Here is a 22,534-nt window from a genome sequence, read left to right as displayed (position 1 = left end):
GGCTGGTGAACTTTAGGGAGGTCTCTCTGGTAGCCCAGGGAGGAGGATCTGGAGATGGGGCTAGAAGCAGAACTAGAGGTTCAAGCCGTGAAAGAGGGCCTCCCGGAAGGCTCCAGAGACCTCTTCCCAAGTGAGAAAGAGAGAGGAGAGGTGTGGCAGGCCTGAGTGACAGAGACCAGGGGACGGAAAAGGACAGTTTGCAGTCCAGACCTCCCTGACTGCTCCTGTCATGTCTTACAGGGACACAGGGGCGCGAATGGGATCGGGCAGGCTCCAATCCCAGCATCTGGCCCTAGGGCTCTGTGACCCAGGGCAAGTGACTTGCCCTCTCTGAAGCATAGTGTCCTTCCCTGGGATTTGGGCATAACAATACCTGCTTTGCTGCTCTCCAACCACCATGTCCCAGCTGCTGGAGGCATAGCAGAGCTGATTATTTTTGGGAGGCACATAGGCCGTTCTGCAAATGCACTTGCAGAGAAGCCCACCCACGGGCTTCTAAGTAGGAGAGCTGAGGATGGGCTGGGTCCGTGGGGGGTTCACCACCAAGCTCTCCTGAGCAAGAACTTTGAACAAGGAGAGAGAAAGCCAGTCTGGAGACACTCATTTACAAGCCGACTCCTGTCAAGCACAAAAAAAAAAAAAAAAAGGCGGCAGCGTGTCAGTTCTGGCAGAAATACCGGAGACCACAGATGCATTTGCCCGCCTGCCCCCGCTGTTCTCTCTGTCTGTCTCCCTCTGGCCTCCTTCATACGGTCTTGGCTTTGATACCACCAGCTGACTCCAGAGAGGCGACAGGCAACTCAGAGCGGATGGCCATCGGGGAAGGAGCCTGTAGATAACTCTGGAAAAGGGGGCCCATTTTTGGAGGGTACCAAGCCCTCAGCTCTGAGAACAAATAGGGCTGACGCTGATCCAAACTCTGAAAAGACTTTTTAAAAAGCAGCCTTCCTGACACGTTAAAGATGTGTATCCATATATTTGATTCGTTTAAAATATGCTTAATGCTGGGGCACCTGGGTGGCTCAGTGGGTTGAGCCTCTGCCTTCGGCTCGGGTCGTGGTCTCGGGGTCCTGGGATCGAGCCCCACGTCGGGCTCTCTGCTCAGCAGGGAGCCTTCTTCCCCCTCTCTCTCTGCCTGCCTCTCTGCCTACTTGTGATCTCTGTCTGTCAAATAAATAAATAAAATCTTAAAAAAATATATGCTTAATGCTCAAAGGTCCCTTTTCCAAAGGAAACAAACAAAAAGATCACTATTTAAATAGAATTTCAGCATCCAACTCTTCCTTCAAGGAAAAAGACAAAGCGTTTCTTGCCGTCGCCAAAAGTGGGCCTTTGGGGAAGGGCAGGCGCTGTGGCGGGTGACACACTTCTCCTGAATGAGCCTGCAGGTACCACGGAGGGGATGGAAAGGCTGTTATTCCGGTGGATTAGTCATGAAGAGGTCAGCGGACCCGCTCTCAGAAAGAGGAGCACTGAATTAGTGGGAGACTACAAGCGTTTTGTTTCTACAGGAAAACTGTTAGAAGGGGGAAAATCCTGGAAAATTTATTTGAAATTTGAAAGTTCTTGCTCAGGAGAGATTGCGGCTGCCTGTTTGTGTGCAATATATGGCCCACTTGCAAAACATTGCCCAAGAAATCTGGCAAGGACTCCCAGCTATTCCTTCCTTCCTTGCTCCTGTATAGCACGTCCCCACCCCCACCTTGCTGGCCCCAGCACAGGCCTCCTCCACTCTCAGCCAGCAGCAAGCACACCCCGAGTCTTCCATTCATAAGGCAGCTCAGACTGGGTTTGCTATAAACTTAGCTTCAGGAGGAAGCCAAGCAAGAGGATGCTCCCCAATCCCCGCCCAGTGGCCGCGACACTGCACTTCTATCCTGGTATCACTGCTGATGTGAATGCTACCCCCAGTGTGAGCTTCCTTGTTCATGTGGTGGCAGACTCTAAAGTGACCACAGTTGTGGGCATAGAAGTGAGTACCGTAGGTTGGGGCGCCTGGGTGGCTCAGTTGGTTAAGCGACTGCCTTTGGTTCAGGTCATGGTTCCAGAGTCCTGGGATGAGTCCCGCATTGGGCTCCCAACTCCATGGGGAGTCTGCTTCTCCTTCTGACCTTCTCTGCTCGCATGCTCTCTCTCATTCTCTCTCTTTCAAATAAATAAAATCTTTAAAAAAAAATTAAAGAAGAAGAAGTGAGTACCACAAGCACTGGACGTGGGCACCGGGACACCCACAGCTCTGCTGCATCATCTTTCTCCATGGGGTCCACACCTGCACCTCTCAACCTGCAGGCTTTCCCCCCAGGCATGGGAGCACGTGCCCCGTCGCCCTCCAAATAGGGAGCTATTGCTTATTGCCCTCAACCAATGATGGGTAGGGCACTGACAAATTAGTACTCCAGCTGCCTGGCCCTGGATTGAGAGGAAATTTCTCCCATTTCCCAGTGGTCCCCAGTGATGCTGAACTCCGGTCGCCACAGTGGGAACTAGCACGCAAACACACCTTTCACTGGCTGCCTTCCCCTTCCCATCTGACCCCCCTACTCTCTTGCCACTGTCTCCTGGGATCACTGCCAAATAATTGCTTGTACCCCTATTCTTGTGTCAACACTCTACTTTTGGGGGAATCTGAACAGAGCAACATGGGGTTTCCTACCACACAACCCTCTGAAGCTGCCGCCTCTGACCAGAGCAAGCTCATATGGCTTAACTAGTACTTGTTACGTGGAAACTCTCTTTCCTGAGGAGTCTGAGCTCATGTCTGCGAACACAAGCACATCCCTGTCCGTGAAGCCACAGGCTGTGGGCAAGAGCAGTTTGATATTTCCTTTTCCGTACATGTTTTCCTCTCCTGATGGACAGCTCAGGCTTGTCATTTGTAATGATTACTTGGCATCCCATTGTTCTCTTTCTCCCTGTAGGCAGGGCCAGGGCCAGGGGCTGGCAGGTTGTCAGGGGCCCCACGCTTGCAAGAGTCCTGCACTTGATTTCAGTGCTCGACTGTCGCCATCTTGGAATACTGAATTTTTCAGCAAGAGGCTCCTTATTTTCATTGTGTGGTGGGCCCACACATGGTAGAGCTGGTCCTGTCTGCATAATTTAGGTGATGCTGACTGTTGAGCATTCTCCCACCTAATTTGCTTCCTCTTTAAATAGGCCAGTGCCAACAATCAAGGAAGACAATATTATCCCAATGACCGAGACAAAAAATGATGCTGTACTATGTTGGCAAGAGTAGGGGAAACTGGCAGGAATGTTAGTTGTCCAGCCTTTTTTGTGGAACAATTTGACGATATCGTTATTAATTTAAAATGCCCATTCCTTTAATTGAATGGTTTCACAAAGTGGTCTTTTTCCAATATATACACGTCTCTGCTCCAAAGAAGTACGTACGAGGTAATCCGATCCCAGCACCATTTAAAAAAGCAGTCGATTGCAAATAATCTAAATAAATATCAATAGGAATGGATTCACTAACTTAGGGAATAATGACATCATTGAATACTATGCAATCATTAAAAAAAGGGACCCGTCTCCAGATACACTGCAGGGTGAAGAAGCAAGTCCAGCAGCAGGAGGCGCACGCTAACTTACGTTTGTATCCAAAAAAAAAAAAAAAAAAAAAGATGAGAAGGGCTAAACATTCTTAACACATGCATAGACTGACTCTGGAAGGAAGGAAGAGCTAGTTTCAAGACTGCTGTGGAGAGGGGAGCTGGGGAACGGGATACAAGGAAGGAGGACAACCGATTGTTCACTCCTTGGACTCTTTTCTGGTGTTTTATTTATTATTTTTTAAAACATTTTATTTATTTATTTGACAGACAGAGATCATAAGTAGGCAGAGAGGCAGGCAGAGAGAGAAAGGGAAACAGGCTTCCTACTGAGCAGAGAGCCCGACGTGGGACTCGATCCCAGAACCCGGGGATCATGACCTGAGCCGAAGGCAGAGGCTTTAACCCACTGAGCCACCCAGGCGCCCCTTTTCTGGTGTTTTAATGTTGTTTTCTTTCTCCCTGTATTTTTGAAATCAATTCCAAACATGTGCTACTTTATAATGTTAAAAGAAAGGGCGGGCAGGGTTGGGGGGGGTGGGGTCCTCATGTAGGGAGAGGGTGGAGCCAGCCAGAAGGCTAGCTAATGGGATGACCAGGCAACCAGGCAGGCATCCTTTCTGCTCTGACTTCAAGCTTCCGGTCTGGAGCCACCAGGACTCCAGAAACGCCCGTAGCTCATTTCTGGATTGCCTGGTCAACCTCCTCCTCTCTCCTCTGGGACTGCCACTGTAAGGTCCCAAGTGACAAGTCTTTTAAAAAGCCTTTTTACTGTTCTTGATGAGTTTGTCTGCTTTTCTCTGCTTTGAAAACAAGTGTGTAAAGTGACGGTGTCTCTTTTTTATTTTTCCCCTTTGGCTGCCAGGAAGCTCACCCATTCTGAGCTCAATTATATGTTAGCCACATGAATGGAAGGTTAAATTCTTTTCTCCTCTGGACTTGGTTTTCTACCTCGGTTACCTGTTCTTTGACCCCGAGTCTCTATTTATATTCGGATTGCTTTTATGGTACATGGACAAGGATATTTTGGATTTTCAAATGCTCTTTTTTCCTCCCTGCCTTTCCTTGTAGCCCTGCTCTCCGCACACCCCCCACCCTTCAGCCCAGAGCAGAATAAGCCCAGGTGGCCTCTGCGCCTGAGGGAAGAGATGTCATAGGATGAGAAAAATCTCTTGAGTTTCAAAGCGGAAGCTCTGTGGGACTATAGGCCTGAACAGAGGCTTTGAGGAAGGAGATAATGAGTCCACAGAGCAAAGCAGGCCGAAGCTTCTAGGGTGCAGGAAGAATGAGCAAAAAGCAGTTGAGAGTTAAGGGAACAGCAGACAACCCAGGGTGCTGTGGGGAATCTGTCCCTGGGATGCCGGGGCCCTGCTTCCCACTCAAAATCCACACAAAACACACTCGTGCCAGAAGGGGCTGAGGGCATAGGGGCCCAAGACTGCCTCCCAGAGGGGCCTGCACCCCGGAGGGCACAGAAGCCGTGCCCAGGTTGGGGGGGGGGGTATCTGGATGGGCGCAGTGAGAGAAGGACAGGAGGGCAGAATCTGCCACGAACCCAGGCCCAGGGTTGGAGCGTGGTCATCACCTCAGGGGCTAGCCTGCAGGACAGAGGCTGAGGACAAGCAACTGGCTGGCCCTGATGCCCCTGTAGCTCCCAGATCTGAGAGCAGCCCAGAGAAACGGTGACCTGACTGAGATGAACTTCCTGCTCTAGAACGGGACCAGGCTCCTGAAAGGAACTTGAGTTGCCTTGTAGAGAAAGGGTCCCCTTTCTGCAAAATGTTGAAACTCTGAGCCCCTCAAGGGAATCCAAAGGAGCAACAAATGAAGACAAGAGAGAAGAGCCTTATCCTAAAATCCTTCCCAGACTTCTATAAGACGCAACCACTGGGACGGACCCCCCCCCCCCCCCCCGCCCCGACCTCCCCACTCCTATTCGGAGCCCTAGGATGGTCCCTCTGATAAAGGTAGAATTTCCGGACTGGGGACACAACTAGATCCATCTCCCACATTTTGATGGGCCAGGAAGCCATCTGACTCATTTCCTACCCTTCCCCGGTAACAAATGCTTTCTGAATAAACTGGGCTGCTACCGAGCACAGTTAATGGCCTGGAAGCTTCCCAGGTGCTCCAGGAAAGAAGAGGCCTTTTAACCACGGTTTTTGGCCTTCATAACTAATGTCAGCCTTAAATGCTATTTGGAATAACAAATGAATGCTTGTCTGACTCTGAGAGCCTTTGCTAACTGCGCTCCCAAGCTTTATTATTTCGCTGATGGAGACGGCTTTTGTCATCCGGAGCAGTCTGACCCTTCGTTTACCTGTCTTTCAAATGAGCAGAAGAATAATTTCTTCGTGGGGGACTGATGCTGAGCAGATGTTCGCAGAGCCCCTTAGGATCACCGGGACAGGTCTCTCAGTAGAATTGAGGTTGTTGTTATGTAATCATTTTCCCTTCTAGTTTTGATTAAAAAAATGATCCATGTGCGCCTATGTACACAAATGTGTCGATGCTAATGGGGGCATGCGCACTGGAACCACCTCCACGCAGATCCGAGCAGGAGCAGGGTGTCCTCACAGCAAAGCTCTCTCACAGCACCCCAGAGGACACAAACGGAATACCTGGCGGGGTGGGCTGGGGGCGATCTCCCCCTGCACACACACCGGAGATGTTCCTGACCTTGGTGGGTCCCGCATTTGTGGAGAGAGGGTGGTGAGAGACAGCCTTGCTCGCCTTGTGGCAGACTCTAGTGCCCTCTGCTGTCATTTGGGAAACAAACCCTTCTGGAAGAAGTCCTCCACGTCTACCGCAAGGAAGGAAGAACCAACTAACTGCTCGGGAAACAGCGAAGTTTCCACCTGAATTTGTTTCGAATTCTTTTGGGGTCGGAGCACAGGTATCCCCCCACGGAACCTGGGGTGTCCTGCTACGCCGGCCTCGGTGCTCACCCCCCCCCCGCCCCGATGGAACGGCGGCGGTATGCTGGAACAGAAAAGCAAACTGACCAAATACCAAGACTCCCCGGGACTTGGAAGAGAGCGCGGGCGCATTTTTGGAGAGATCGTTAAGAGAGTAGTCTTGGCTGGAATAGAAAACAGCCCCGAGCTGTAGTGTTCTGAGGGTTACTTATTCATTTTAAAATTTGCTTTAATGTTATCCTTTGGCCATCAGGCAAGGCAAGGACGCTAATTTGGCCCGCAGTGTGGCACTCTTTGCTGGATGTGCCCCCGTCGCCTGTGCCTCTCTGTAACACCTGGGTATGGCCCAAAGATCGAGTGTTCATTTACTCCGTAAGTGAACAGGATATTTGCCCATTAATTTCCACTCCAGTGCTCTAAGCCTCATATAAGGCACAGTTAATATAATCTCACTTTAGATGACACTCGGAGGAGCAGGAAGACAATTTGTGGGGGGAAAGGCATAAGAGGCAGTGCGCATTTAGCGGGAATGTTAATATTTACTCGTTGCCACACTTGGTATCTGGGAGGCTGCAAAGTCACTAAGTGGGGATTACATCTTCAATTAAGTAGTGGTAGCGGGGGAGTCAGTGATGTTTCACAGAGGGAAACTGCCGAAATCATACTTTAAGGAGAATAATTTTTTTAAAAGCTACAAAAAAAATTGAAATAAAAGCCCAAGGGGAAAAAATAGAGGGAACATTTCTGTTTAGGGAATCCTAATATTTTGGCTGAACACATTATGTAAAATTAAATACTATTTTAAACCAAGGAGATATAATATCTAATTAAGTTTTTGTGGTTGATGGGCTGAGAGAGGATTGTGAATGTGGCATCCATTGAACTTAAAGAAGTAGAAAAATTAAATAACACTGTTCTACGGTGACTTTCACCCAGACATCCAAGCAGACCTCCATATTTCGCTTTTACTGGGTCCCCTACCCTAGGACTCACTGAAGGCATGAAAGAGAAAATGAAAATGTGCACAATGAGCTCATTAAGCCTTATAACTACCCCAAGGAGTAGGAATCAAGAGTTGTTAGCCTCATTTCCAAGCTGTGACCATGGGTTCCATGGGGGACAAGGGATTCTCATCCAGGGTCATCCTGTGAGTCCAGGGCTGGAGACAGAACAGAACCACTAAGGGTCAGTTGTATCTGGAACTTCTGCTCCAGAATGCTCTCTGCTCTACAGTAAGAAGAATGTCAAACTTTGGGATGTGGAACCTTCTGTTATTAATTAGAATTACCAGGAAGCCCCAAGATTTTAAGGCTGTCTGGAGTCTTAGAGGAATTTCAATGTAAAGTGTGTAGAAACCAAAGACAAAAGATTCATTTTTAAAGGATGTTGACTTCTGAGACTAATTATTACATTAAGATATTTTCAAATACATTTTCAAATCGTTTTAGACATATGAGATATATTATATGTGATTTTCAATGGGTGATTTTTTTTAAACTTAGCTTGAATATTTATTTGTTTATTTTAGAGAGAGAGACCATGTGCACAAGTTGGGGGAGGAGCAGAGGGAGAGGCAGAAGGAGAGAATCTCAAGCAGACTCCCCACTGAGCAGGGAGCCTGATGTGGGGCTCAATCCTATGACCTGAGATCATAACCCGAGCTGAAATCAAGAGCTGGATGCTTAACTGACTGAGCCATCTAGGAGCCCAGAATAGTGGGCTTTCTTTCTTTCCTCTTTCTTTCTTTCTTTCTTTTTTCTTTTAAAGATTTTATTTATTTATTTGACAGACAGAGATCACAAGTAGGCAGAGAGGCAGGAAGGGAAGCAGGCTCCCTGCTGAGCAGAGAGCCCTATGCAGGGCTCCATCCCAGGACCCTGGGATCATGACCTGAGCCAAAGGCAGAGGCTTTAACCCACCCAGGAGCCCCATTAGTGGGCTTTCTTAAACTGAACTGAAATACCTACAGAATTTTGAAAGACAATACAGACAAAGAACTCCACATGCAAATAAGACTGAATATTTCAATCATATTTCATTAGTTTTTCCCTTAAGTTTACCATCACAGATGTACAATTATAGAGTTATCCACCATTTTTTTGAAGTTTAAACTTTGGTGATATCTATTTTGTATATCATTCCTAAGATAACTTAAGCAGGGCCACATTTAATTTGGGGGGGCGGTGCGAAGAACTCTTGGGACAGCTTCATATCCAGTTGAAAGAAATTTGGTCAGAAGGCTATTTGAACGGAGAATATTCAAATTACAATTTGGCGATAAAGAAGTAGTTTAAATAATTGAAAATGAGGAATGAGCTTTGAGAAGTCGCTCTTCGGTGGTCGTTTTTGTTTCAATCGCCACAAGCGAGAAGTAGGTTTTAAAAATAGATCACCAGGGCAGAGCCAAGTGTCTCCGACAGGCACTTGCAGGCAGGATTCTAGAAATTCCAATCATTTAACAAATTGCACCATTAAAAGTCATAATAGGTCTAAAAGCCATTCTTGAAAGAACTTACTAAGTAATTTGACCTACATAATCATCTTGTTAAATTCATTTGATATCACGAGACAGTTAGTGAAATATGCATAGTACATTATATTAAAGAGAAAAGTACCCTTCAATTGGTGTCTGATGTGCACTTTGCAATCGCAGCTATTAGTTGTCTATAAAACTCCTAGACATGATTTGATTTGATTTTATTACTGTTATATCATTTTACTTTGTAACGTATAGGGGTGGAGATTACAGGTCGGCTCGTGCTCACTAGGAAATATTTAACGAAGGATGTTTTATTTATTAGCATAAAGAGACACAGTGGATTATTGGGTGATTAAAGTGATGGTGTGGCTGCCACACTTGTCAAAAGTACAGCTCTAATTCAATAGCAAGGCGACAGTCAGTCTCTGAGTTGATCTATGCCTGAGCAAACTGGCTCTGAAGGCAGGACATTGTCCACTTAAAAGGATCTTTGTAAATTTCTATAATTGCACATTATCAAAAGCAAACAGCAACAACAACAAACCCGCAGAGTGATTTCTCAGTCGTAAGTTTACTTTCCATCTGCCAGGAGCCCTGCGTTTCATCTTTTGCATTCCTAACATCCCAAATCAATAACAGAGAATGATATTTAATGTTACTAATCTATGTGGGAAACACAATATTTTTACACAAAGTAAATTGAGAAGAGAATTCAATAAAGGGAACAAAGGAAGAAAGGAACTAGCATTTATTGACTGCCTGCTTTGTGCCAGGCTCTGTGCTCAGTGTTCTACAAAGACCAGCAGACTATCTCATTTAATCCTACAGAAAGCTGCAAAGTGAACAAAAATATATTTATTTTTAAATTTTTAATTGAACACATGTTACTACTTTTTCCCTTTGTTTTCCTTTGGTTTAATGTCACTTAAGCCTGTGAATAATACGTATCATCAGAACTACTTCATATCTCGCTGGGGGAGGAGGGAGAAGTTGCTAATATCACTTGTCAATGAACACATTTACTGCAAGTAGTGTCCATTTTATCTATTCTTTACTCTTGCTCAAAGAATACTTAATCAGAATTTCATTTTGCATGTAATTAGGCATAAATATATCCTCCCTGAAATACCAGCTCTTTGCTGGTATTGTAAATTTGAAGGAAACTTATAAACTTATAAACCATAAACTGTATCACTTAAATCATCTGTTAATATTTGTTAATTGCGTTATTTGTATTTCAGGACAAATTTAGAGCTAATTCGAGGTAAAATATTACAGAGTCTTATTTGTTTTATGTTACAAGCCAAGATATGGTACAGACCCTTTCTTAATTATTTTACTACGCTAAAAGCTAAAATTGTCTGGGTGCATCATAAACCTTCCCTGGGTCTTAGGAGCAGTTTAGTTTCACAGCGCCCTCTGCTGTACTCTGTGAGTTTAGCACTCTTCAGCAAAGAGCTGAAACCTGCCCAGAAGACAACCCAACAGTCAGGGCAGGTGTGGGTCAGGTCCTCAGCCATCAGGGTTTAGAACTTGAATACTGACTGCAAACCTAGATCCCAGCAGGCTTAGGAAACTAGTGTGCTTGATAGAACTCCCAGGAATTCTCTTTCCATCTCCATCGTCTTCCCCAAGAGGGAGGGCTACGGGGCCCCTGCATCCAGCTGCCTCCGCAGCTGAAGGGCATTTCACATTTTGCATTTCCAAGAAGGCAGACCTGTCCTTTCACCACTCCCAGCCCAAACATCCTTTACCTACAGGTCTTCTCACCTCTGTTCATGGGTCACCTTTCCTTCAGCTCCAAAGCGTAGGAGTTGTCTGTGATTTCTCTCTTTCCTTCACCTGGCTCCTGGCAGGTCCTTCAGAAATTACCTGTGGAATGAATGAGGAAGCAGACAGAGAATGCAGAATTTCAGGGTATTAGCCCACCACGGAAAACAGAAAAGCATCTGTGAAAGCAGGAATAACATCACAGTGTTATTTCCAGGTAAGTAGACCTATACAGAGAGAGGGCAATACCAATTTACTTTTTCCTGTCCATCTCTCATCTAGGTATGATAGGATTTCTTTAGATTCCCACAGCCTCCATCAGGCCAGTGGGGAATAAGTAAGGGATCTGGTTTTAGGTTTCTAAGGGGTTAATACGTTCCTTCCTTGTTCTCTGAAACTGTGTCCTGGTTATAGTTTCTTGGAGTGGAGCTGGCCTGCCGCCAAGCCCACCAGTCTGCCAAGCCCACCTCATGATGTATCTCACATCTTCTTGTAGCTCATATGTGCCCTCATGTGTGGGATCTTTCTGCTGTCACTTGAGAGGGCATTTTTTCCCCTGTTCTGAGAGATCCGTATAGTGCCTTTGACCATGAGTGTTTACTAATGAAACTTGCCAATCAAAATTTGACATACTTGGGGCACCTGGGTGGCTCAGAGGGTTAGGGCCTCTGCCTTCGGCTCAGGTCATGATCCCAGGGTCCTGGGATCAAGCTCCACATTAGGCCCTCTGCTCAGCAGGGATCCTGCTTCCCCCTCTCTCTCCGTCTGCCTCTTAAGAAAAAAAAAATTGACATACTTGCCCATCAAGGTATTTTCTAAATTATCTTGACTAGTTCGATTTAACCAGAACCCATTAATATATAAACTCATAATACACATTTTGATAACATGTAGAGAGTTCAAAAAGTAAACATCAGGCTAATCCTAGTACCCAGGGATAAATTCTATTAACACTTGGATGTGTGTGTGTGTGTTTTAATAGAGTTTATTTTTTAGAACAGTTTTAGGTCCATAGCAAAAGGAACTGGATGATATAGAGATTTCCCATAAACTCCTCGCCCCCTCCATATCCAGCTCCACCCCTCATTATCAATATCTCCCACCAGAGTGGGGCATTTCTTACAACCAGTGAACCTACATGAGACATCACTGTCAACCACAGCTCATAGTTTACATTAAGGTTTACTCTTGGTGCCATACTAGTCTGTGGGTTTGACAAAGGCGTAGGGTCATCTATCTACCATGAGAGTAACACACAGAATAGATTTATATATAAAAATATCCCTGAAAATCCTCCGTGTTCCTCATATTCATCTCTCTCTCCTTCCTAATCTCTAGCAACCACTGATCTTTTCATCTTCCCGTACATTTTAGTCTCTTTCTCTATGTATATGTGTGCATATTAATATCACTACAAAAGTGAGCACGTACTATGCATGCACTTTATTTTCTGTTTTACTTTCCTTTTAAACTTTTAAAGCTGTACATGATGGAAATTCTTAAGCATACATAAAAATCAGAGAGAAAACTATAATGAAACTTCATCTGCCCTACACCTGGCTTCAATAATTATCAACATTTTGTTAATTGTATTTCATCTCTCTCCCTCTACTGGCTTGCTTTTCTTTTTTCCTGAAATATCTTGACACAAATCCAAAGAATTGTGCCATTTTACCCATAATGCTGAAATATATACATATATAAACTGCCTTTTTCATTTTATATGACATCACGAATATTTTTCCATTTCATTCATTATGGTTTAAAACGTTATTTTTAACAACTGCCAAATATTGTCATTATATGTGCCGCAAAGCTTTAAGCACATCTCTGATTATTTCCTTAGGATACATCTCTGTAAGTAAATAATAGGATCAAAGGATAAGAGTTTTAAAAGCAGAAAAACTTGGTTGTATCAACTTACATTCCAATCAGTGGGGTGTGAAAGGGCCCGTTTCCTTAACCCTTGAGTTATTACCGATTGTATGGGTCAAGGTGCCATTGCAGATAACAGAATCTACTCTAGCTGGAAGCAAGATTTATTACTAGTTATTATAAAATCATTAGAAGATTAGGAGGAGTTGATTGATCTCCCAGGAATGAACTCCAGAATCACAGTGTGGAGTTGGCTCACCAAGACAGCTACCTCTGCCATCATTGGGAAGCTGGGAATAAAAAAGTTGCCATCATAGTTGCAAGCTCTAGGTTCCTAGTGCCTTTCTCATGATTTACACGATTAGAATGGATGCCTCTCCAGCCCCCCCAAAAAATGGAATCGGACCCTAGGCCTTCTACTACAAATGCCATGGAAGTCCAAATGCCTCTATGATCTTACTTGCTAGCAGAAGCACAAGAATTATGCTTTATATCTTAGTATACTAGTTCTTATTGTCCACGTTTCATATGGGCACACTGCTAGATTGAAGGTAGGTCCTCTGAAAAATTCAAGCTATTAGAGAGCCTGGGAAATGCAGTACTTTTGCTTTCCAGTTTTCAGTGGGCAGCAAGCCGTGACACAAAGTGGCTGAATGGAGCTGAATGAGCCAGTCAGTAATATCTGCTACAGTCCATCCATTTGGCAACACAGCATCTGTATATAGTCTCTGTCAATAAATCTTCCAAACAAAGGGGCGCCTGGGTGGTGCAGTAGGTTAAGAGTCTGACTCCTGGTTTCAGCTCAGGTCGTGATCTCAGGGTCATGAGATTGAGCTCCATGTGGAGTTCTACTCTCAGCATGGAGTTTGCTTAAGTCTCTCTTCCTTTCCCTCTGCCCCTCCCCCCACCATGCGCACGAGCGCGCGCTCTCTCTCTGTCTCTCTCAAATAAATAAATAAATATTTAAAAAAAAATCTTCTAGGAGCATCTGGGTGGCTCAGTCATTTAAGTGCCTGCCTTCAGCTTAGGTCATGATCCTGGGGTCCTGGGGTTGAGCCCAAATTGGGCTCCCTGCTCAGAAGGAAGCCTGCTTCTCCTTCTCCCTCTGTTGCTCTCTCGAGTTCTCTCTCAAATAAATAAATAAATAAATAAAATCTTCTAAACAAAAATAATAGCCGCTGGGTGCCTGGGTAGCTCAGTGGGCTGAGTCTCTGCCTTCAGCTCGGGTCTTGATCTCAGGGTCCTCAGGATCTAGTCCCACATCAGGCTCTCTGCTCAGCGGAGAGCCCGCTTCCCCCCCTCTCTCTGCCCGCCTCTCTGCCTACTTGTGATTTCTTTCTCTGTGTGTCAAATAAATAAATAAAACCTTAAAAAACAAAAAGCAAACTGTATCTGGAACAGCAATGCAACAGAAGATTATAACACTGATTACACTTATAACATACTGTCATTCTCCAAGATCCATCCAACCAGGTACCTGGTGGTGATTTGGTAATATTAGACCCCTTCCATTCTATTTCATCCTGCCAAAACCTGTAAGTCTTTGACTTGCTGACACAAGATCCTATAAATATAACCTTGGACCAAGAGGCCCACTTTAGGGTACTAGAGGGTTATTGATGGACATGTAACTATAGGATCATTGGTCTTAGCATATATCATATCACCCCACATTTTAGAATGGCCTCTACAAGATGCAGCTAAATCTGAAGATAACTCTGTAGGGCTGGGGTACTAACCCTCAGATGTGATATATATAAATTGCTATTATGTGGAGCTGTTTTCCTGTTAGATAGAATACATAGGTCCATGAGCCAAGGAATGGAGGCTAAGAGTGACCCTCTGTCCACCACTTTCAGTGGCCTTCTTAGGCACTATGTACTTTGCATCTCTGCAACTTTAGGTTAGGTGCATCTAGAGGTCCTGGCCTACAATGAGAGGATAGGGTAGGTGGAGAGAACTTTTATTTATTGTCTGTCAGGGAACAATAATTGTTCTACTGAACTTAAAGCTCTGGCTGCTACTTGGTCACTTTGATTTTCTCATGACAGAAGATCAGCAGACAAAGAAAAAAGTTTTATTGTCAGGAGTAACTGACCTTTTTCCTTCTAAGGGATACAGAGTTGATTTGGCATAATAGGAAAAGGGCGAGACATGTCTGTAACTCAGGGAACCCACTGGGCATCTCTTGCGGCTGCCATGCCTGGTTTTAACTGTGAATGAACAATTCAGGAACTGTGGCCTGACAAGCACACAGCAAGCAAAGGCTCGAGCCACTTGGGGTGAAGGTCTAGAATGCCCTAACAGGCAAGCAATTCAGACTAATGAAAGTGCTAGCTGAGGTGAGAGGGAATCTAGAACAGGTGGGCAGTAGAAGGAGATGATAACTATCAATTATAGGCTCAGGACCAACTACAGAAGCAGGAACTGTAACTCATGCCACTATCTCTTCTCTTATACATCTCTTTGGCTGGAAATTGTGATGATCCACCCTCCTGAAGAAACACTGGTTTAGATCTAACTTGAAGCACACAAGAATAGTGCAAGTTATCTATATTCTCCCCCATATTCTAAGTTTCCTTTATAATTTGTGGGGGTACCAGCTCCCATATGCCTTTTCTTCCAATAGCCAATACCCGCATCTTTTTGTCCAAGGGGTGCCCCCAGATTCCTAGCACCATGGTGCCTTTGGGCATAGAGGGCCCAAAGTGTTTGGGAATTTACAATTCCCACTCCCCTCCCCTCCCCTCCCCTCAACACACACACACACACACACACACACACACACCAGCCGTTAACCAATCACTGAAGGGCACAGAGGTATACATACTCTAGCTCCTTTGTTCCCCACAGGACAGTGTAAGTCTTGTCTATATCGTCCAGAGCTCTCCTGTGGAACTGAGCCAAAGTTACCCTCCATAGCACCACACTAGACATCACAACCTGGCTTGGCTTCATTCCCTTCCCAACTTACTTCCCCACACTCTTGCCAGCTTTTCCTGGAGTACTTCCTAATCAATCACCTTTGCTTGAATCCTTATCTTAAGGCCTGCTCCCAATATCATACTATATCATTAGGAGGTTGGAGTAGGGTTGTAAAAGCTGATTTGCAATATCTTCTACCATCATTATAGTATTGATTTCTTGTGGATACTGAACTTCGGTGACCTAATCCTTATTACCTATTTGAATAATTCCTAATAAAAAATGAATATAAGAATGAAGATAAATAGTTTCTAAGTATACTATTATTCTTTCTTTTCACTAATTCTACTTATACCATCCTCTCCAAAAGAAAAAATATTTTTTTAATTTTTTAAAGACTTTATTTATTTATTTGACAGGATGAGAGAGAGAGAGATAGCAAGAGAAGGAATACAAGCGGGGGGAGTGGGAGAGAGAGAAGCAGGGTCCACACTGAGCAGGGAGCCTGATGCAGGGCTCGGTCCCAGAACCCTGGGATCATGACCTGAGCTGAAGGCTGATGCTTAACAACTGAGCCATCCAGGCACCCCAAAAATAATAATTTTTAAAGAGGCAATATTCTTTAAAAAAATTTTTATTTATTTATTAGACAGAGTCACAAGTAGTCTGAGAGGCAGGCAGAGAGAGAGGGGGAAGCAGGCTCCCCACTGAGCAGAGAGCCCGATGCAGGGCTTGATCCTAGGACCCTGGGATCATGACCTGAGCCGAAGGCAGAGGCTTTAACCCACTGAGCAACCCAGGTGCCCCTAAAGAGACAATATTCTTAAAGAAGGGTTAACTTGTGGAAGGTATCATTGCTTCTTCTAATTATTGTCATATGGTAGGCTGGGGGGGAGGGTCAGGAAAAAAATATCAGACCTAGAAAACAGATAAAGAATTCAAATGGCATGATCTGGCTCTAGTACAATCCTATATGTAAAGGCATTATGTTTCCTCCCTCCCTTCCTTTCTTCCTTCCAGTCTGTGCGTTAGGGGAGCATGCAAAAGTAGCATTAGTTCCTACCCTTGAGAAACTCCAAACCCAATGGAGGTCAATGGAAGAAGTCCCTTCTAACTAGGTTAAGCCTCACTGCAGCAAAATTCCTCCATCCTGAAGGAAGCTGTTTGGGGACATTCTGCAACCCATATATAGTACATCTTGGCCACTTGATTGTCATCCCCACCTATGGTGGTTCTTACATTTGCTCTCACTGAACTCTGTTCTCTCCTCTCTACAGCTGGAAGTCTCAAGCAAGGGCACAATGAGAAAATAGATTTAAAATATGTGATAACAGGGACACCTGGCCAGCTCAGTCAGTAGAGCATGCGACTCTTTATCTCAGGGCTGTGAGTTCAAGCCCCATGCTGGGCACAGAGCCTTATTTAAAATTCAAAAAAAGTAAAAAATAGAAATGTGATAATAGAAGAGTGAGGGGAGATGGCAGTTTAGGTTCATCCTTTGATCTAACCTGCAATTTTATATTGCATAGTCTTTGCATACCATCTTTTTCAATTAAATGCAGTTCAATGAATCTTTTTTTTCTAATATTTTATGTGTTTATTTGACAGAGAGCATGAGAGAGGAGAGGGTCAAAGGGAGAAGCAGACTCTCTGCTGAGCAGGGAGCCCAATGTGGGGACCCATCCAGGGACTCCAAGATCATGACTTGAGCAGAAAGCAGTCGCTTAACCAGCTGAGCCACCTAGGCACCCAACAAATCTTCTTCTTCTTCTTTTTTTTTTTTTAAGACAATCTGATTTATTTATTTATTTATTTCAAGATTTTATTTATTTATTTGACAGAGAGAGATCACAAGTAGGCAGAGAGGCAGGCAGAGCGAGAGAGAGGAGGAAGCAGGCTCTCCATGAGCAGAGAGCCCGATGTGGGACTCGATCCCAGAACCCTGAGATCATGACCTGAGCCGAAGGCAGAGGCTTAAGCCACTGAGCCACCCGGGTGCCCCCCAACAAATCTTCTTAAGTCTTTTCAGATAATGCCAAAGTGAAATAGTGGGAAGTACATTTCTTTTCTTTTCTTTTCTTTTTTTTTTTTAAGATTTTATGTATTTATTTGGCAGGCAGAGATCACAGGTAGGCGGAGAGGAAGGCAGAGAGAGAGAGGGGAGGAAGCAGGCTCCCTGCGGAGCAGAGAGCCCGAAGCAGGGCTCGATCCCAGGACCCCAGAGCCCAAGGCAGAGGCTTCAACCCACTGAACCACCCAGGCGCCCCGGAAGTATATTTCTTAATTCAAAGAAAAGCTTTTCAAAATCTTCTTTGGGCAGGTGGACTTAAAATACAGGAGGATGGTAGGGGAAGAAGCAGTAAGTTCTGATAGATTGATTATCTTTATCCCATCTCATGCATTTATATAAAATCATTTTTCTTGATTTCTAATAGGTTAACACAGGAGAGAAGTCCTGACCTAAATGGTCCGACTCCCTTTGTAGAAAGCATAGTTTGCTGGCTAATGATCTCATGGCAGCTCAATAGCAGAGGCTTAGGAGGCAAGCAAAGGTCTGTCTCTCCCTTTCACTAGCTATGGTTCTGGGTAAATTACTTAACTCGTTTAATCTCATTTTCATACCTGCAAAATGTGGATTGTTCTGGGTTGAATTGTGTTCTTCCAAAATTCATATGTCAGAGTCTTAGCCCCAAATACTTCACAATGTGACCCTATTTGGGAATAGGGTTGTTACAGGTAAAACTATTTCAGTTAAAATGAGGTCATACCGGAGAAAGGTGGGTCCCTAATTCAACACAACTGAAGTCCTTTAAAAAGGGATATTTGGGAATGCCTGGGTGGTTCAGTCAATTAAGCATCCGCTTCTTGGTTTTAGCTCAGGTCATGATCTCATGGGTCATGGGATTGAGTCCTGCATCAGGCTCCACACTCAGCAGGGAGTCTGCTCAAAGATTCTCTCCCTCTGCCCCTCCTCTTGTTCATTCTCTCTCTTTAAAATAAATACATAAATCTTGAAAAAAGGGGTTATTGGGACACATACATGCACACAGGGAGAATGACACATGAAGATGGAGGCAGAGATAAAGATGATGTTTCTAAAAGCCAAGGTACCATGCTTGTCAACATCTCAATCTCAGACTTCCTGCCTCCAGAACCATGAGACAATACATTTCTGTTCTTAAGCCACGTGATCTATGGCACTTCATTACAGCAGCCCCTGCAAACTAATCCAGAGATTAAAGTAGTTCCAGCCCCATAGAGTTGTAATGAGGATAAAACGAGATGATGCACAGGAAGTATTTCATACAGTTATTGGCCTGTAAAAAGTACTTAAAAACTGGTTGCTATTATTACTGTTTAGAGAAGATTAATGACTCAACCAACAACAAACATATCTACTGGGACAAAACATATCCTGAAGTTGCCTCTTCAGTATTCACTAAATGACCTAGAGGATCCTGAATTTTCTAGCCAGGTGCCTTGTGTAGGACTGACCCCTTCCTCAATTTCAGGATGGGTTTTGAGTGGCTTAAACCCTTCACTACAATTCTCCTTCCCTTTCCATTCCCACAGGGACTGGATGACATGAACAGGTAACCTAGGCCTGAGCCAATCATCACAGCATTTCTCAGGCCATGGATGGGGGAGAGGGGGAACCTGTGACCCAAGAATTAAATTAGAGAAATTCCCTAGATTTTTCTTTGACAGTTTGATGAAGGATGTCTCTACCCTCTCAACCCCCAGTCTCGGATATTAACAGAAAGTTTGTCTGTGTTGTTCTTATGAGGGAACTCAAACCATGAACAGAGCTGATGAGGGTGGAACAGAGAAAATTCGAGTTATAGTGACCTTGATGCTACCTTATACCTCCGTTTATCAAATCCTACCTGAATGCTGCTTCGTATCTTTTTTCCCCTGGCTAGTTTGAGTTTGAGTTGGGTTCTCTTGTGAAAGTGGCATATTTTGTGGACAGGACTTGGTAGGAGAGAAGCAGGAAGTAGCTTTATTCTTTCTGATCACTTACTCTTTAAACCTACTTGGTCCGTTCTTTATTCTCCATCTGTGCAGTATACTGAGCGGAGGACTTAGATTTTCTGTCACTTTCAGGTATTAGAATAGTCTCATTTCAGGTGCCAAAAATCTGCGTGGATTTAAGTCAGAGCTTCAGTTTCTGGTGTGGATGAAATCTTCTGAGGCCCATGTAGGCTTAAAACCTGTGGGAGTGAAGGAATAGGGTGTTTTTTGTTTGTTTGTTTGTTTTGTTTTGTTTTTCCTATTTCTTCACTATATTCCACCTACTGTACACTTCCTGATGCTTCTGGGTGCCTCCAGTCAGGACGGAAAGGAGGGACGGGAGGAAGCAAAGCAGAGTCTGACTTGATGGTGGTGGTTTAATCTAGTATCACTGTCTTCCTGTAGCAGATGCCCAAATGCCGGCCTTGGGTCTTGTGGGATGTTTTAATGACTCCTTCACAAACAACCCCTGATATAGCACATTTGCTGGGCTGGGCATTGTACCCTCTGGTTGACCTTTCAGAGGTCACTCCCCTCAGCATCTCTTTATCTCTCTATGAACTGACATGGAGCAATTTCTAGGACAAAAGAAAGCAAAGTGTAAAGAGTGCCCAAAGTAGGCCACCTTTTGTGTAGTGAAGAAGGGAAAAATACAAAACTATGCATGTATCTGTTCAACAATGCCCTATGAGCCATGTGGAGCTTAGGAAAAAGGAACATATGCACCTTTGGGTCTAATGGAAGCAAAGTCATAAATATTCTCAAAATCTACTTCTTTGTTTATATTGTTTTCAGTTGGAAGAACTACTATGTTTGATCACTTATTTTATTACTTTATTTATTTATTTTTAAGATTTTATTTATTCATTTGAGAGAGAGATCACAAGTAGGCAGAGCAGCAGGCAGAGAGAGAGAGAGAGGAGGAAGCAGGCTCCCTGCTAAGCAGAGAGCCCGATGTGGGGCTTGATCCCAGGACCCTGCCATCATGACCTGAGCCGAAGGCAGCGGCTTAACCCACTGAGCCACCTTGGTGCCCCTTATTATTATATTTTAAAGTAGGCTCAATACCTAATGTGAGGTTCAAATTCACGACCCCAAGATCAAGAGGTGCATGCCTTATAGACTGAATCACCCAGGTGCTCCTTGATCATTTCTTTTGGACAAGTGGTGATCTTAAATAATTTTTAATCAACTTAAGCTGAAGTAAAATTAGAGTAAAGTCTGTTTTGGTATAAATAAAATATGTAAATTAAAAATAATGTTGTGAAGAGCAACACTGATGAAAGATGGCAGCCACCATGAGCTGGGACAATTTATGAAAACCAAACATACAGCCTTAAATGTCTTAAATACCCCCAAACTCCTCCTTTGTAATATTTGTAACAAAAATGAATATGAATGGAGTTAACAGTTCCAATGGAGTAGTAGACCCAAGAGCCATACCAGTGCTGTCAAAATGGTAGAATTCATATAGCATCAAAGTTGTAAGATGATGTCTAACGAAAACATGAAACTCCCGCAGCTGCCTGAAGGACAGTGTCACAGCAATTAATTGAAACGAGAAAACACAGTTCCCCCATTTGATTTAAGCAATCTTCATTTTCCACAGTAGTACATTTTCTAGATACATCTTGTAGACCTCAAAGTACTGGAAAGGAAGCTTCCATTCAAAGGCAATTTATCTTAAGATATTGTAAATGATACTAATTTTTTGTCCATTCGAAATATACGTTGTGCTATATAAAATAAAATAAAATAATGTATTACTTTACCTACTTTTTAATTTTTCAATATTTTTTCATCTGCCTTAATGTTCTTGAGGAATAGCAGTCATTAAAAACTACTTAAAAACATGTACATGAGGTACGTATTTTTCCTTTTGCCTCAGGTTCCAATATGGCTCAGCTCTGAGGTCATATTTATTTAAAACTCTGATGTCTTGTCATCACAGATTTTTTTGCATTAATTTTTATTTTTAAAAATATTGCTTTAAATATTATCTATTTATTTTTAAAGATTTTATTTATGCATTATTTTGAGAGAGTGCATGCCTGTGAGTGGGGGATGGGCAGAGGGGGAGGGAGGGAGAGAATTCCCAAGCAGACTCTGCACTGAGTGCAAACCCCAGTGTGGAGCCTGATCCCACAATCCTTGAGATCCTGCCCTGAGCTGAAACCAAGAGTCGATGCTCAACCAACGGAGCCACCCAGGCACCCCTAAAATCTTATTTATTTTGACTATAGATTCCTCTCCGCTTAATTCTGTGCCGGGGTGAGTTCCTCACCCTAATGTGGTCTCTGCATCTCAACTGTGCAAAAAGAAACACAAAAAGGATAAACCAAAAACTAATGAGATTGGTTAGGTACAAGCAGAGGATTGGGATAGGATAGAAAGGATAAGGACAACTCTCTGAGCAATCCTTCTTACAAATTTCTGACTTTTAGAGCCATGCAACTGTTTCACATACTAAAAATATGAACAAAATTAATCAACAAAGATGAGATAGAGCCCCAAATGGAATATACATGAAAACCTAACAGTATTGAACAACATAACCATATTGGGGGTGACAGCAGAAAAGGACCAACCTATGTAACTTTGGGAAAGAATATTTTGACTCCATACACACTAATATGCTCTAAGGACCAAGGGGAAATTGAGCACAAATACTTTACTTAGTAGTTTGTTTTTATCCCAGATATGGTTTTGTATCTGAAACCACTTTATGAATATTGAAACCAATAAGTAAATATATTGTGGATAATGAGAGCCAGGTTTCTCACTGTCAGAGAAAGCAGTTAAAATAAAGGGAAAGGCTGAATGAAACCTATGGTGTAGGTTTGGAATTGGAGATATAAACTAATAGTGTGTATATGTATGTGTGTGTACATATGCATAAAATACATGCAACATATATATACAGATACACACTTATAGATAGATGACTTCCTACTACCAATAAGCACATCTAGCACCTATCTCTTTTTTTTTTTTTTAAGATT

General features: G+C 43.7%; 1 pseudogene; it reads left to right on the top strand.

Annotated features, from left to right (window-relative positions):
• Positions 1 to 54: 54 nt before the first annotated feature.
• On the top strand, positions 55 to 21,084 carry LOC106005575 (annotated as a pseudogene).
• The last annotated feature ends 1,450 nt before the right edge of the window (positions 21,085 to 22,534 follow it).

Source organism: Mustela putorius, unplaced genomic scaffold, assembly GCF_011764305.1.
Source record: "Mustela putorius furo isolate JIRA1106 unplaced genomic scaffold, ASM1176430v1.1 tig00000145_pilon_pilon_pilon, whole genome shotgun sequence".
In the NCBI taxonomy this organism is placed as follows: domain Eukaryota; kingdom Metazoa; phylum Chordata; class Mammalia; order Carnivora; family Mustelidae; genus Mustela; species Mustela putorius.
This window is presented reverse-complemented; position numbering and strand designations above follow the sequence as displayed.